Source organism: Pteropus medius, unplaced genomic scaffold (genome assembly GCF_902729225.1).
Source record: "Pteropus medius unplaced genomic scaffold, Ma_sr-lr_union100, whole genome shotgun sequence".
Taxonomy (NCBI): Eukaryota; Metazoa; Chordata; class Mammalia; order Chiroptera; family Pteropodidae; genus Pteropus; species Pteropus medius.
The window spans coordinates 51,420,151-51,438,188 of record NW_024349800.1 but is presented as its reverse complement, the minus strand read 5'-3'; the positions used below and the strand labels follow the sequence as shown (position 1 = coordinate 51,438,188).

Here is an 18,038-nt window from a genome sequence, read left to right as displayed (position 1 = left end):
TCTTCCTCTTCTCATAAGGACACTATCCTGTAGGATTAAGGCTCCACCCTTATGACATCATTTACCTTGGAGGTCCTATCTCAGAATAAAGTCGGGGATAGGGCACCAACATACAAATTTTGGGGGGCATAATTCAATCTAAAATAGAGTCCCTAAGAACTTTTTGTGGGGTCCACAATATCAAAATTGTTTTATTAGTAATACTAAGATGTTACTTGCCTTTTCTAACGTGTAGATATTTGTACTGAGAGTGCAAAAATAATAGAAGGTAAAGCTGGTGACTTACCACAGATCAAGGCAGTGGTACCCAACTGTTGAGGTTATTGTCTTCAGCGTTACTTATTTATAGTAAAGGGGAAAAAAAGTTATTCAAGGGCTATTAAATATTCTAAACATTATCCACTTTAATTTATCATATAATAAATATGGATAACCCATATAAATTAAACCTCCTTGAGGTCCTTCATAATTTTTTAAAAGTGTAAAGGCATCTTTAAACCAAAAAAATTAGAAGCTGATTTAGGGGAAAGAAGGAACTATATTACTAATGTTAGAAAAAATGTTAAGTAAATTTTCATATCGTACCCTTGATTTATAAAGCAAGTAGTTCTTTTATAATTAGAGAAAGTAAACCTTTATAATTAGAGAAAATAAATTTCTGTATTTCTCTAATAAAAATTCAGTTACAAACTACTGCTACATGAGGAAACCACTATAAATACAAAGGTATTTATAGTTTAGAAAACAATATATTAAAAAATGTAAAGCCTCTCTATAGAGTATTTACACAATATTTTTAAGGAAGTATAAGTGACATTTTTCATGAGCGGATTTTGAGCTGGATCTTGGGGTGGATATACGAACTGACAGAGAGGTAAAGAGGAGGAGGAGGAGTGTGTCTAGGACAGGGATTGGCAAACTCAACTCAGCCAGTGCAGTGGAAAAGCAGTCATAGACAATAAGTAAACAATGGCACAACTGTATTCCCAGAAAATTTCGTTAATGGACATTGAAATTGAATTGCATGTAGTTTTCCTGTGTCCTGAAATATTCTTCTTCTTTTGATTTTTTTTCCAACCATTTAAAAATGTAAAACCCCTTCGTGGTTCATGGGCCATACAGAAATAGACAGTGGACCCTGTATGTCTTTGGAACCATAGTTTGCTGACTCTTGGTATAGAAAATCAAAAGGCTGGCATTGGGGGGTGTTTCATTTGTGGCTGGAGGCTGGAAAGTGCATGGCGTGGTGATTTCAGACAAGGTCGAATGAAAACTGAGGCTGTGAAAATGGCCATTTGAACTAGGGATTTATAAATTTTTTGATCTTTTCAAGGAACTCACTTGTGTTTTGTCAATGTTTTTCCTTTTTGTTGATTTCTACTCTTTCATTATCCCGTTTACATCCTTCGAATTTACTTTGCCTTTTTTTTTTTAGCTTTTTAAGCTAGAACCTTAGAGAGCCTTTTCTTCCTCCTAACATAAGCATTTGACGCTATAAAATCCCCTTCCTCTAAACACTGCTTTCACTGTACTCTACAAACTCTTGTATGGTGTATTTTTTACTATCATTCTATTTGAAATCTTTCCAATTTTCTTTTTTCCTTCCTTAAATGTTTTTTTCTTCATGGATTATTTAGAAGTGTAATTTTAAACATTTGGAGTTAGGTTTCTAAATGTCTTATTGTTACGGATTTTTTATTTATTTAGTTGTGTTCAAACAACACATTCTGACTTTTCAGCAGTCTCTTGATGAAAGTACCACATGCACTTGAAAAGAATATGTATTCTGCAATTGTTGGGCATAATGTTCTAAAAATGTTAATTAGGTCAAGCTGGTTGGTGGCACCATTGAAATTTTCCAAGTCTTTATTATTTTTACCCCAGAGGAGTCTTCTTCTATGGGTTACTGAGGGATGGGTGTTAAAACCTCCAACTACAATGTGTATTGTTTTTCTTCATTTAATATGGCCTCATGTATTTTTCAGCTCTGTTATCAGAGGCTACAATAATAGAAGACCTTAAATGCCATGTAATAAGAGTGCAGATTCTTTATGGGAAATGTGGAAAGGCACTGTGGAGTAGTGGCTAGGGGAGTGACATTGTGAACATGGGATGTGGGGTGTTGTTTAGCGGGGTGCATGTGTAGGCAGATGGGGGATAGAGGTTAAACATGTTGCTGAAGCGCCTTAGACTTGGATGGCTAACAGTATGGAATGTAATGATGATGTTGAAAAATTGAACTGGTTTGATAGAAATGGAAGAAAAAGAATTAACAGAGTTATTAATGGATTGAATGTAGGAAATGCAAGAAGCAAGAGCTGAGTTAAACAGTTCTAAGAACCTAGAGAACTGGGAAATGGTTGTATGATTGTGATGGAGAGCAGTATATTTAGTAGTGATTTTGAGTGATAGTGATGAGCACTTTCTTTCTGGCCCGTTACGTTTTGGGTGTCACTCTCACATAGAAACTCTCCTTAATCAGTCAATCAAAAGTAGCTCCCCTAGTAATTCTCTACCTCAAATTATTCAGTTTTACTTACTGACCTTTTCCTCCTATTTGAATGTGAGCTTCAAAGAGTAGGAACTTCATTTCTGTCATTCACTGCTGTAACTCAGCACCTGGTACAGTGTTTACCACATATCTTTGAGCTCTTAAATATTTGAGGATTAAATGACTGTTATAAAAGATATGATGTATACTGAGTAAAAGAAATAAAAAGAAAGCGTATTATCATTTGATTTTAAAATACCTGACTAATGTTTATTACCTAGCTTTTGAACTTAGAAGGCTAAGCCTCTGGTTATTATCTGATACCCCACCCCCTAAGATACAGATTATAACTTTGTATCTGAAAAATGAAATTGCTTAGTAAAACCTCTGAGCACATATGCTTGTCACTTCTCAATTTTACAAGGTGCTGTGTAATTTAGAAATTTCATAAAAAGAAAGAGAAACATCTAGATGCAAATAGTTTTATCAGTTAACTTTAGTGAGTATCTATTCTTTGTTACCCTTGAGAGGACAAAGAGATAGTAAGAAGGTCTTTGTGTAGAGTAGATAGAGCCTGCACATAAAAATGTGTAATGCAAACACTCACCTGATAAAATCTCTGCCAATTTTAACTGTTAACCTAAAGTGATCTAACTTTTGCTTTGTTTTAGGCCTTAGTAAAATGCCATCTTTTAACACATGTAAAACCTGTATTGGAAATTAAAATCCTGTCTGAGCATCTTGCTATAGTGTTTTGGAGATTTGAAACAGCTTAGCTTTGATAGTCTTCAACAGCTGCCTTCCTTATTTAGTAGAGTTGCTCTTTAGGAAAGAACTAAACACTTGTAGTTTAGGTGTTACGTTTCATTTTTAGCTCTTTGAATATGGACTCTCTCCAACACCCTTGTGTTTTTGTGGCAAACAGAGAGATAAATTACATTGCAGAACACTGCCGCCGAAATGGGTTTTCTTCAATTTGTAGAGATTATTTCGCACTTTGACTACTTTCAGCTTTCTTTCCTCCCTGCGTCCTCACCTCCAAACCTACATCTGATCCCTTACATAGTAATCTAGTGTGCCCCATGCCATTGCTACTGCTCTCGGATTTGTTTAGAAAGATTTTTATTATCTTTGAGCTTTTAACTTTATTATTGTTGTCGAATTAAAACAGTTTCACTAATTCCACAAATTAACTTTTTCAAAGGTTGTGTACCTCCTCTGTGCTGGTTAAAAAACATTCACTTGTGAGCTTACGGTCTAGTGAGGAAGATTGGCAATAAAGACATAATCACACAAACAAATGTGTAAATGACAATTGTGGAAGATGCTAAGAAGAAAAAGTAGAAAGTGCTATGAAAGTATAAGGGAAGGCTGATTTAGATTACTGGAGTAAAGAAAGAATTTTAGCTGAAGTTTGAACAATGATAGGAATTGGGCAGGTGAGGAAGATAGGAGGGATTATTCATAGCAGAGAATATATTGTAGTGAAAACTTTGGAGTGGGGGAAAGGATTGGGGAATAGGGGGAAACTGAGGAAAGACCAGTCTGGCTAAAGCACAGCATGCTAGGGGGAGACTGGCTCTGCTGTGAATTTTGGATTTTGTTGTAAGTGAGATAAAACCACATGGAAGAATATAAGCAAGAATAGGGTATTGGATTTGTATGTATGTGGATCGATGATTTATTTTTTAAATAGACTAGGTGGGGCTTGGTGATTGACAACATAGGGTGTGAGAGGGGAAAAGATTTGAAGTATAATATCTAGGTTAGTATAATTGGCTGGGTGTGAAGGTTTTTTTTTTTTTTTTGGATAAGGAAGAGTCAAGGAAAAGGAAAATACAGGAGATTAGTTTGGAACTCCTTAATAAACAGGCAGATGCTTGCAGGTGTGGAGCTTAGAATAGAGCATAAAAATAGTAGGAGCATTCTTTTGAGGAAAACTTGTCTCCAAAATAGATGTGTTTATACTACATCTAGAACTAGTAGTATTTTGTTTATCTCTTTAATGTAAATGTGATTGTGGATGTAGAATCATTAATATTTTAGATTTAGCAGTTGATATGCAGGCAGTTAAACACACAGTTTTGGTTTTAAGGTTATAATCTGCCATCTTTTTTAAAGGGAGGCGAAAAATAGAAACTGATACAACAAAGTACTCTGGATTGTCTTCTTACTATACTTTTTAAAGTTGTAGTTTATCTTTAAAATTTAAAATTTAAGCATCATTATCTTCCTAGAAGCAGAAGAAAAATTAAAAACAAAAAGCCACATGAGGTCTTTGGCCATGCTACCCTGAACAAGCCCGATCCCATCTGATCTCAGAAGCTAAGCAGGATTGGGCCTGGATAGTACTTGGATGGGAGACCACCTAGAAGACCAGGTGGTGTAGATGTAAAAAATAAAAGATAAAAAATAAAATAAAAAGCCACATGAAGGTACGTAAATTTCCTGAATATGTATTACCAAAACAAATAATTAAAGAAATGCATGGTACCCAAGTCTGGCAAAAATTGAGGGAAAACACAGTGGATGCCATCCTTTGGAAAGGTGGCTGACAAGTAGACGAGATATCAAACTAGTTCGCTGTGGTCTATTTATTAATCAAACACTTTACAGTGTTTACCATATGCCAAGCACTGTTTTAAATAACTTTAAAATATTAAGTGTTTACTCTCCTAACAACTCTGGAGTAGGTACAGGTATTATCCTGCTTTTTGTAGACGTAACCAAGGCATGGAAAGATGAAGGTCAGAAAGTTAGTAGTGGTGGCCTTGGGCTCCAGAATCCATACTTTTAATCATAATGCTGTACTACCTCAGTTGGAAGAAGGGATTGTGGTTGCCTGTAAGCGGATGTAGATAGCTAAAGCCCAGTTAATTTATTTCACTGGTGTGAGGTTTTATTGTGTTAATATATTAGAGTTCTGATACATTCTATAATTGATGGGCATTTGGATTGTTCCTGTTTTTTGCTTTTATAAACGTTGCTAGCACGAACATTTTTCTTCATAACTCTTGTTGCACTTGTGCACATGTGTTAATAACGACTACATACTAAGGAGAAGTGAAATAACCTACATATTTTTTTATAAATATACATATTTTAAAATTATTTTTTAATGTTAATGCAGATATCTTGATTTCAAGTTTTATTTAAATCATATTTGTCTTTGATTTGGAGAGCATGACTCCTGTGTCCTCACTAACAGGAAAATTGGTAACGTCATGCTTTCTTCATTCTTCCATGAAAATCTTACAGTCTCTCCCAAGAAAACAGCTTATTTCTTCACACAACTTTTAAGATTCCTTCTTCTTTCTTAAATTTTGTTTGAGGTAGAATTAATAACTACACAGAGGTTACTACAAAATCTTAACTCCATGTAACCAAAATAATTTATAATTGTCACTAGTGTTAATGGTTATTTGTGACGACCCACTTACTGGAAGGCAACATAGCTGACTTAAGCTATTATTCCCAGCACACTGGGAATTTTGGCTAATATCCCTTTCTCTCCTCATCAAAAAGTATATCATAAAGAATTAAAGTTAGTGTCACTTTATAGGAAAAATAACCTTGCATCTGCACTAATTTTATTAAAGTAACATATAAACAATGTAATCTTAAGTGTTGTTAGTAACAAAGTTACTTTCATCACACTTCACAGTTAATGCATTGCCCTTAGAGGTCTGAGTTTCTTTTACTTCCTCACAGCAGAGAGAACATTAGACCACAGCTTCTTTTGACACTCATCTCATAAAGTGACATTTGCTGACAAAAGATGGATTTTTTTTTTTTCTCCTTCTTTCCCAAAGTCAGAATCCATGGTTATCAGCTCGGATATGGAAAGGCATTGTTCTAAAGCTGGTCGTTTTCCTAAACTTTCATGGTTAACTGTTGCATAGGCCGACCGCCTATTATTAATTCTGTTTCTGTCATATAATTCTTTATGTTAACTGTTGCATAGGCCGACCGCCTATTATTAATTCTGTTTCTGTCATATAATTCTTTATGTTGTTGAGTAATTTAAATTAATAATTGTTTCTTGAGAATGTCAGGATGATAGACTTTAAAATTCTCAAAAAGATATTAATAACATACATGAAGCAAAACTTTAAAAAGATTACAAAATAACAGATCGAAATAAACAAAATGTTACAAATGATAACACAGTATTTAATTACTGGTAAAGGTAGTAGTTGAACACTCATTTAATATTGTTCCCTCCTCTAAACTACAACAAAAATAGTCAACAAGGGTTGGGTTTTTGTTTTGTTTTGTTTTTGCTTTTTAAATCATAAATCCAGATACATTCACTAGGAAAGCCCAGTTTTAAGTGGAGAAAGCTGAGGACCAGTTGAATTTGTACTTGTGAATGAATCTTCAAAGGACTTTAACAGTGGTAGTATTATGTAACTGTGCAAGTGGAGGTGAATACGAGCAGGGAACTAAAATAAGGATTGTTTAAAAGCTATTTAAGAAACAGGTGCCTGCATCTCTTTTCACTCTGCCATTGTGCTAATACTGCTCCCATCTTGGTTGAGAGACTTGAAATATATTTTCCAGGTTAAAACAGGGCTGCGGGACTAAGGGACACCAGGCACATCAGAGGTGGAGGGACATTAAATGAGCCTTGGGGTTTCGAATGTTGAGAGCCCCTGCTGTCTTCTTCATTATTGGCTTCTGGAACTGAGGCCTTTATCTTCCATGCAGAAAACAGGAAGACTCTTCTGTGAAGAATCTGGTGAACCCAAGAAGAAAAATCTAAAGGCGAAAGAACTGTGCATAAATACCTATACTCTAGTTGGTAGATTAGTTTCTTATTGGGGTACAGGTTAACAATTTCAAAACTACTTTGTGTGTATACAGGTGTTGAACAAATAAGTAAATAAGTGGTAGATTTTAGCCAACTAAGATGCTCATTCTCCGTACTAATAAGGGAAATGCAAATTGAAACGAGATCCCATTTTCATTCATAAGATGGGTTTAAAAAAAAAGGTCTGATTATGTCAAGTGTTGGAAAGAATACAGAGAAAATGATTTTCTCACACACTGCTTAGTTGGCGTATGAAACAATCATTTTGGCAAGCAACTTGATAAATGCCGAGTAGAGTGGAAGATACACAAATACTACAACTCATAAATTCCACTTCTGAATATTGCTATTAGAAATTCTTGCACTTGTGCTTTTGAAATATGAACAAGAAACCATGTACAAGAATATTCAAATACAAGAATGGCTTATTAAGATAAGGCATATTGACATGTACATGTGAACAAAACACACATACACACACACACCCTCATCAAGGTTAGAACTCTAAAACAATGTATGAAATCAGCAAATGCAGAATATGTGTAGTATACAATTTAAACATGTATATTTTAAAACATTAAATGTCAACGTATATTGTTTATTGACATATATATGATATAAAATTTTTTATATATGATATAAAAAATTGACCATAAGGGTATGTCCTAATTCATGATGATGGTTGTTTCTCTCAAAGGGAGGGGCAGTGAACAGAGTGGATGATGTATGGGTGTGGGGACCTTTGACTTATTGGTAATGCCTTATTTCTTAAAAAAGAAAATGTATTAAAAATGTACTATTGTTAATTCTGGATCCATAGGTATATATTTGTTCTATTTCTCAATATATATGTGGATTTTAGCCCTGCACATCTGCCTAATCCAAAATAACAAAGAGCGTTTTATAGATTCCCTTTTTACCCTTTCTGTGTTGGGTGCATTATAGGAGGTGCTCTTCTATCACCTTGCTTCCTCATCTGATTCTTAAATCAGATTGAATTTAAGAAATTAAATTGAATAAATTAATAAATTAAATTAAAGGAATTGAGGTGCTGCATTAGCCTACACTTGTGCCACAATCCAGCTTTGGAAGCAGATAATGAAGACAGAAAAGCCTTACCCTTGAGGGGAAAATGGGACCTCGTAATGGGAAGCCTCCAGGCAGGCCCAGTAGCTATGGGGGTCCATGAGGAGTTTGCACCATCCATATCAGATAACTGTCTCTGGATTCCTCGGGGAGAGGTAGTGAGGAAAGACTTTTAAAAAAGCGAACTCTGAATAGCACAGATGATTATATAATAATTACTGGAGAGATACATTTTAGGAATAATAAGCTTACTGATTTTGTAATAACAGTCAAACATCAGATCATCAGCCCTGCTCTTTTTCGTCTTACTCCATATTCCTCTTCCTGTCTTTGGTTCTCTTTGTGTCACCTGTGTCTGGGTCTCTATATTTTCTCCCTTACTGTACTGCCCTTCTTATCATGATTTCCCCCTCATGTTATCTAGCTGTCTGTCAGCTCTAAAGTACATTCAGATGCCTCAAACCAATGAGGCTGTGCTCTTCTCCTTTAGGGCTAGCCTCCCACTACACAAGTGGTGTACAGGGAAGAGTACTCTTAAGAGATAAGTCTTATAAATTATAAGTCTAGATCTCATTCAGTACAGTTCTTTTTTTTTTTTTTTTTTTTTCAGTGATCAAATACCCTACATTTCTGCTGGCTTTTGGTAATTTTTCAATGTCTTCCAACAGTTATTTTTTCTATTTTGTCCAGAGTTAATAATTGTTATCTGTGGATGAGTTAGTCCAATACAGGAGAGTCTATCATTACTGGAACCAGAGCTCATGCCTTTTTAAGTATTATGAATATAAAAATGTTTTCATTAAAAAATTTGAAGTAAAACATTATAGTAACTTTCATACATAGTGAGGATTACAGAAATCAAAGAAAAAATTAAATGCAAACTGAAAACATGAAATCAATGTTTATAAGTAGAAAAAAGATAAATGTACAAATGCAGCCAGAAAAAAAATTTAGAAGACATATAAAGAAATCTTTCAGAAGACTAAGTGGCAGTCTTAAATAGGAATACATATTTAATCACCTGATGGACTTCAGCTGTAAAATCAGATCTTTATCATTGTCTTTGGAAACATTTTTCTGTTTGGCCTTAAAAGCTGTATTTTCTTTCTTTACCTAGCATTTCTGACCTTGATCATTTCTTAGACAGTAAATGGCAATCTCACCTCCCTTCCGCTTTTATTTTTTTCTTCTCTTTTGTTATAGTTGTTTGCATAATTGGCCTTCCGTGAGGTGAGAGTGGAGAGATCAGAGCCATCTCTGGAGAACACCTTTGCCCCATTCCCCTGGAAGCTGCCCGGCCCCCGGAGCACTGACTTGACCCTATCTGTTTTGAGGACTCATTATGAACAAAGAAGTCTCCCAGGTAGGAATTATAGCTCTGGTTTTAAAGAGCTTTGTCTCTACAAAAGTATGAAGAGAAAATGATTATCTGTTGACTCGTATTTTTATAGAAAGATGTGTTTGATCTGAGAAGCTTTACAATTATCATAAAACATGTGCTGACATTCCTAATTGAAAATGTCAGAAAAGTTTTAGATTACACTTTATAAACAGCTTTAATGCACAATGAAGTTAATATATAGGCTTTAGTAAGGGAATGATAGAGGCTTCACTTTATGAAGGAGAAAGGGAGAAAAAATAGAATAAGCTAGTGATTAAACTCTGGCTTAGATGTCTTTTTCTTTAACTCACTGTTCAGTGAATGACTGAGAAAGTCATATTTTCTTCATGTCACAATGAAAATATCTTTTCAGTTTCTCCTTAATACTTATTAAAAATAGTTTTAAACTGCCAAATAGTTGCAAGATTGGTATACTGAACACCTCTATGCCCACTGCCCAGTTTTACCAATTGTAAGCATATTGTTACATTTGCTTTATCTCTCTCTATATTTACTACTACTTCTGCTCTTCCTCTTCCACTACCATTATGATGATGATGATGAATCATTTGAGAGTAAGTTTTAGACACTTATGATCTGTTCACTACTAAATATTAATTATGTGTCTCCTACTTAACCACAGCATAATAACCACATTCAGGAAACTTAACATTTTTATTATTATTATCTAATATATAGTTGATATTAAAATTTTATCAGTTGTCTGATCCAGAATCACACATTGCATAGTTGTCACATCTCTTTGATTACTTTAATTTGGAATAGTTTGCCAGCTTTTCTTTGTCTTCCATGATATCTACATTTTGGAAGAATACAGACCAGCTCTTTTGTACGTGACACTTGTTTTGAGTTTGTCTGTTTTTATCTTCCTTTCTAAAGAGACTATGACATGCGACTTTGGAAATTCATGGATTTGTTACTGAGGACCTGTCTCGAGAACAAAGCCTAAAAAGATTTTTTTCAGAAGGAAGTTTGTTAAAGCATAATAGGAACCCAAAATTCCAGAAGATAGAGTCCTAAAAACAAGTTAGATATTATTGAAATGAATTTTCTATGCATATGTATACATAGAAGTTTATAATCTAAGATTTACAAATTTTTGGACAAAAATTAGGATTTATAAAGGTAGAACTTTTAATTTTGAAAGAATATTGCACATTTACATTTTAAAGTTGATTTACATCTTATAGGAAATAATTGGTTTTATAGTATAATGACCATAGAAGATAAGTCAGGATTATATATATGATCAATTTTATTTATTTCTATATTATGTTTGGACTAAGAATTGAAAAGATTCTCTGTTCATATGTTTGAGAACCTTATGTTATACCACCCAAGATTTTTTGATGTGGTATAATTTAATGTCAGCTTTTCTGGGAGACCACTAATGAAGAAATGTTTTAGTGTAGAGGCAGAAGCAAAAATTGGAATCTGTAGTTAGCTTTTCTGCTTATTAGTTATGTAACTGTAGGTTACTTGTACAAGTTAAAGCATAGCCAGATTCTGGAACCAAATTACCTAAGAATGATTTTTACTTCTGCCACTTAAGATGTTGGGTAGATTAAGTAACCCATGCTTCAGTTTCCTAATCTTTAAAATGGATTATAATGCTGCTTATTTCATATTTTATGAGTGAATGAATTAGTAAGGTTTATGGATAAATAATATAAGTTAGATGCTTAGAACAGTGGTTGACACATAGCAAATCCTATAAAAGTGTTAGCCATCATCCTTGTCATCGTCATCAGACCATAGTTTATTAGTCAGATAAAACTGTTGAACTCAGAGATTCTGTGAAGTGGAGGTAATAATAATATACACTTCATAGGGCAGTTTTGAGAAATAAATGATTTAATACATATAAAACACAAACTCTCAAGTATATATATTATTATATTGTTATTTCCTTTAATTAAGTGTATATTAATGGGCTTACATTTTTTGTGAACCTTTTTATTAGTTTGTTCCTCTCAAATTCTTTGTTACTACTGACTTTATACTGTAAAAGTGGGAACAGGCAAGATAGGCATTCTGTATCTTTTTTGTGGCTTATAGTCAAAAAGTTTGAGAAAGCTGTACTAGGTAACAGTTGCTGGTGTCCCTTGTATTTTGAAATTTTGTAAATCTTAGCGTCCTGTTTAATTTCTAAGCATTATTTTCATACTTGTTATTCCGTTGAGAACACTGGAAGTGAAACTTGTTTAAAGTTAGTCTTTAGTTGGGCATGGAAGGGTTATAACTAGATAAGTTGGTATTATCATTGAGGAGATGTTAATGCTATTTAACCAGCTATTTACCTGAAATGCTTGGGTAATTTTTTTTTTTTCATTTTTCAATGTGTATCAATAATGTTTTGCCAAATATAAATGAATCAAGTGAATTGGCTTAAGTTTTAAGCTGGCCTTTTAAAAATGCATACTCTTTCTATAAATTTGGGCACTAGAGATTATGTGGAGATTTATATTATAATTTTATTCATGCCCTGTTCTCTTCAGTTGGGGTAATGACCCTGAAATTAAATGGAGGTTTACCTGAGTTGATAATTTTCTAGTGCCCTCAAAATATAATTCTGTTGTTTTGTCAAATTATTTTGATGTATGCTGCTCTATTACTTTGGCACTTCTGCTACCTTAAACATCAGAGATTAAATTTCTCTCTATATATTTTTTTATTGGCTTATATGTATGCATTTAAACCATATTGTATTATGAAATGAGTTTCTGAAATATTTCAAGGAAATTAAATGACTCTGATCAGGGGCTTAATTATGTTAGCTATTGGAGTAATTTTATGTAATAAGTGTGATTATTTGGTTTTTGATAATCATCTGTGGATTACTTAGGTCTAATGCTGATCATCATTCTCTCCGGTCCCCAGCTTCTAGCTGTTTTTCTGCTCATTAGTGTTTCAGTCTGTGAAAGAGGGTGGAGTTGGTAGAACAAGACACACATTGAAATTTTTATCACTTAATTTTGTGTCTGTGATCTTTTTTTAAGGTTGTTTACCTGCTTGCTAGACTATTATAAATTGTTCTTCTGTGCACACAAGTATATATTAAATACTTGTTGTTTGCACAGTTAATGACAGCTGTAGTCAGGAAGTTTGATTTTAATCTTTTCATTTTTGTTTTTTAAAGAAATTCCAACATCTTTTTCACAAGTTAGAACAATGTAGAACTGATTTTTGGAAGCCATGTACAGTACATCTCTAATTACCCAAAGTCATTAAGTAACTGGAATCACCTAATGAGTTTCATAGATTTACAAGGAAATGTTGAGGGTATTTTTGCCAAATTGTTTAAGAAGATAGCTGTCACAAATATGTATTTTATATGCTATTTTTCCTCATTAACAAATTCATACCAATAAGTATTTTAGCGAGGCAAATGCATATAGGTTTATTTTTTATCTTAAAAATTATATTTTATAAAAAAAAGTAAATAAAAGAATAAAAGAAAATGGATCTGTGCTAAAAATTCTATTTTAAATACTTAATGTGAGGAATTTAAAATATTGAGTTTTAAAACTAATTCGATTTTCCTCTTCTTCCTACATATTTGTTAATAGAAAAAAAATAAACTTACACTTTTCCAAACTTATTCTTTCCATTTAAAAAAAATTAGTGCAAAGAGAAAAAGCATTATCTCAGTCTGTAGAATAAACTTTCAGTAGTAAACATAAATTTGTTAAATACATTGTTTTAAAGAGTATACTTCTAGAATTTACCAAGTCCTCGATAATGTCTTTATTAGCATAAGAAATTTAAAAGACTGCATGGGATTTTCTTTTACAGAAAACACTTTAACAAATATTTGATATTTTATAGAATTGATTAAATAAGATGAAATGATGTCTTTATTTTTAAGAATTCATTGCTTTAAATCTGTTTATTTGCCTTTGCTTTCTATTCCTGGACGTAATGGTTAAGATACTGGCAGAGACTTATGGGACAGGGACTCCTCTCTGGGCTAGGGATAGTCACTGTCTGAATTTGGTCCATTGTTCTGTGGGTTCAAAGAGAATTTTTGTTTCCAGATGTTTAAGAAAATCCTTTTTCAGTCATTATTAGCTTGAAAATACTGTTGTTGTTTTTTACAAAAATTAGTAGGTAGACAAAGGAACAAAAGGTATGGCCCATACACAGGAAAAATAGCAAAAGCAATAGAAACTATCATTAAGGAAGCTCAGACATTGTACTGATTAAAGAAAGAAGAAAAAGTTGGACTTCATCAAAATTAGAAACTTTTATCAAAAACACTTTGAAAAGTGAAAACACAAGATGGGAGAAAATTCGCAAATCGTGTATCTAATAGGAGTCTAGTACCCAAATATAAAGAACTCTTAGGAAGACTTAGCAATAATAAGACAAATAACCCATTAAAAAAATAATAGGCAAAGGACCTGAATAGACAGTTCTCCGAAGAAGATGTACAAATAAGCATGTGAAAAGATACTCAGTGTCATTAGTGATTAGGGAAATGTAAATCAAAATCATAATGAGATACCATTTTTACTCGCAAAGGTAGCTATTATGAAAATAAATTTGCAAAACAAAATAATTTTTGGTGGGGATGTGGAGAAATTGGAATACTTATTTGTACATTGCTGGTGAGAATTTCAGATGGTTACAGCCACCATGGAAGACAGTGTGGCAGTTCCTCAGAAAGTTAGAGTCACAATATGACTGAGTAGTTCCACTCCTAGGTATATATTTAAGAGAATTGAAAGCATGTTCACACAAAAAATTTATATATAAAGTTCTTAGCATCATTATTGATAAATACCCCCCAAATGGAAGAAAACTAAATGACAATTAATGAATAGATAAACAAAATGTGGTGTATCCAAACAATGGAAATTTATTTAACCAGAAAAAGGGTAATAAAAATCCTACAGTCCCCATTCTTTCTTATCACATGAGAAAGATTTCGGTTGTCATTGAAATGGAAAGACAAATTGAAAACTTCTTTTAGAGTACTATGGGTGTTTGAGGACTCTAGTTTGAGAAACATTTCTTTATGGCAGTTACCCAGTGCAGGAGCTCTTTGTTTATCATGATTTTTACTCAGTGATACTTTTCAGACAGCTACCAACTTGGGGAAGTTTGGCTCTCAGAGTGTCTCTCTCATCATATCTATGCTCCTCTATGCAAATTGTCTACTAAACACTTTAAAGTATATTATTAGAGTTATTTATTAACTGTTATTGATTTTTCAAGTTGCACAGTTCTCAGCTAAATCCCAGAGATGAGTGACAGATTTCTTATGTAGAAATGTATAACTCAACTGAAATACAAAGCCCTGACCTATTTCTTCAGCCCCACCTATTTGGTTTAGTCTGGCCCATTTGAACAGAGGTAGATGTGGTTTTTAGTTCCTAAAACTGCTCTCTAGAGATTGCATGAGATTGGGTATAATTTAGCAAGTCTTTTTAAATCAACCAGTGTACTTTACTTAGAAACCTTACCTCATTTTAAAAGGCGATATGCAAATTGGTTTCCTGAAACCAACTTTCTTAATGAACTTTATTTAAGTACTATTACTGTCAAATATAAAGCCATCCCACAAATATAACAGCTATAGTAGTTTTCACTCATCAGAGGTTTTGCATTCCACTGTTTATTGTTTTGTAAATAGAAAGCACTTCATATCAGAATCATATCATCAGCAAAGTATTGATGATTCTCTCCTAACTTCTTACTATTGGTTCTTATTTTGGTAGGCCAGCCTGTCTGGCTGCTGTCGAATTGTCTGACAATTCCTCAGCCCCAGAATCCCAGATAAATTTAGCAGATGTCTATCTTCTGCCAGTAGTCTGAGGGTAGCACAGTATGGAGAATCTTGTTTTAAATCCAGATTTATTTTTTGCTCAAAGTTATCCAGTCTGTGAGATTGTATTATTTATGTTTACAGTTGTATACCTGTAATATATCTTTGTGTGTCTACAGTACTATGAAATATTGTAGGTGGTTTCTCTGAAATACTAGATATTTACCTTTTCAGATTAGAAGTGGTGTTCTCTAATTTCTAGACCAGAAAGGTCCTTTTTTTCCTCCATTAAAATAGAGGAACAAGAATTTCAAGAAAGCTCAATTTCTCAATTATAGGAAAGAATTCCAAAGCATTATGAAAGATTCCAGAGAAGATTTAACCATAAAAAAAAAACAACACCTTAAATATCCTTTAAAAAATTTAAATGTTTAATCTCTCTGATTCATCACCTATTTTAGCTTCTTTATCTTTTAGGCATGACGTTAGATACTGAATATACAGTAAAAAGGTCTAGTAACTGGCTTTGAATTCACAATATAGAAGAGGAGAGAAATGAGAGAATTATAATTTATATCACATTATAATAAGAAATACATGCCCAGGAGTATTTTAAGGCCAGTAGAATTCCAGATGGGTAAATTCTCAGATGAGTATAACCTAACATCTTTGGAGACAGAGAAGGTGGGCACCTAAGGAAACAAGAAGTGGCTCCTGAGCATGGAGTATAAGTTAGCTAAAACTCTTTTTTTCTTGGATTTTAGCAAACTCTAAAGTCTTCTTTCATTTTCTTCCATGTTCATCATTTTCTTCTCTTTTATTTCTACTTTCGTTGCAAAGTTTAGAGTTGATGCTTGTTCATTATGATAAATTTATTGCATAATTTTCTTTTCATATTAATAAACTTTAAAATATTTACAATGCATTTCTACATGAAAATAAAATTAAGTGGCTTCTTATGTGATATTTGGTTGACTTTGTTTATGCATCAATGGATCTCTATTGGAAGAGAAGGTAACAGTCTTATTAATTACAGTAATATATTACTTAGCTGATTATTCTTGTTCTGTGTTTGGGTTTCAGAATGGATGCTAACAAAACCACTTTGGGTCTTTCAACCTCTTTTTGTTGTTGTGATTGTTGTTGCCAAGTCTGGAATACTGACCTTTGCATTGAGGTCGTCCACCTTAAATTGTAATTATTTTCCTAATATAGGTACTTCTCTCTCTCTCAATAAGAGGTTTAACAAATTTTTTTATGATGACATTAATCCATAAGGCAGCTCATCTCATTTATTTATCATTAATATCTGAAACTTCAGAGTTCGTCATGTTTTATAAATGTTGAGTTTGAGGTGTCAGTGGGATTTCAAATAGAAATGTCCACTTAGCAGTTGGAAACTTAGATACCAAATTTTGAGATGATAAAGATTGTACTTATCCTTCACGGAGGAAGTCTTAGAACAAAAATCAGAACTTGTCATTCCTGTGTTGTTAACCCTCTCGTGATTGCATAATTTACTCAGTAAAGTTTCAGTCCTTGAAATGGTTTTTAAGGCCTTACATAATGTAGCCTCCCATTATCTCTCAGATCTCATCTCCTACTCCCTCACTCTCTTGTTCTAGCCACACTGATCTCTTTCATGATTCTCAAAAAGCATAGTTATGCCCCAGCCTTAAGGTCTTCTGCCCTTCCCTTTTCCCCTGCCTGGAGCACTCTTTCTGCAGACACCCTTTGCAATCCTTCACCTCCTTCAAGTCTCAGCTTCTCAGCAAGGACTTTCCAAACTACCTACTTAAAATTGCTGCCCTCTTAAAATTGTTGCCTCATTTTTCTCCATAGCACTGACAACCTTCTCATTAACTCTTTAATTTACTTTTTAATTTTATTTATTGTCTTTCTCCCTCACAATAGAATGAAGCTCTATGAAGACAGTGATTTTATAAATTTAGTCACAACTGAATCCCTACTACGTAAAACAGAAGCTGCCATGTAGTAGGAGGTCAATATATATTTGTTGCTAAGTTAATTTGAGCTACCTACATTGAGATCAATTTTTAGTTTTCTTACTAATGTTTACCTTTGCCGAGAACATGGGATATTGCCAAAGATTTTATTTTTAAGACCTTCCCTTAAGGTCGAAACTAAAATTAACATATATAATCTATATGTGTGTACATAGTGATTGTATGGAGTATACAACATATAATCTGTTTCTGTATAGATTATACGTAATATATAACAACATATAATCTATAAACACTTGATTGGATGGGTGTTTGGTAGACACACAGTGGATGAGAGCTGATGCAAGTTTTATATATTATGTTAAGGAGGTCAAATGTTGTCATTTGCTGTGAACATGGGATATTACCAAAGATTTTATTTTTAAAACCTTCCATTTAACAGTCGGAAACTTACATACCGAATTACTGAGATGATAAAGGGCAATGAGGATTTAGTGAAGGGTTTTAGG

General features: G+C 33.3%; 1 protein-coding gene and 1 pseudogene across 10 annotated transcripts in view; both read left to right on the top strand.

Annotated features, from left to right (window-relative positions):
* The window catches only part of NCOA1 (nuclear receptor coactivator 1), a 194,990-nt gene that overhangs the window by 94,346 nt on the left and 82,606 nt on the right, over window positions 1–18,038 (top strand). For 7 of the 10 annotated variants that reach the window (XM_039887677.1, XM_039887680.1, XM_039887679.1 and 4 more), the window contains one exon: window positions 9,594–9,753. The exons of the other annotated variants lie outside the window; for them this stretch is intronic. The gene's annotated coding sequence lies outside the window, so the exon portion shown is untranslated. Of the gene's footprint in view, window positions 1–9,593; window positions 9,754–18,038 lie in introns of those variants that run through there. 10 annotated transcript variants of the gene reach the window in all.
* On the top strand, window positions 4,766–4,883 carry LOC120622525 (uncharacterized; annotated as a pseudogene).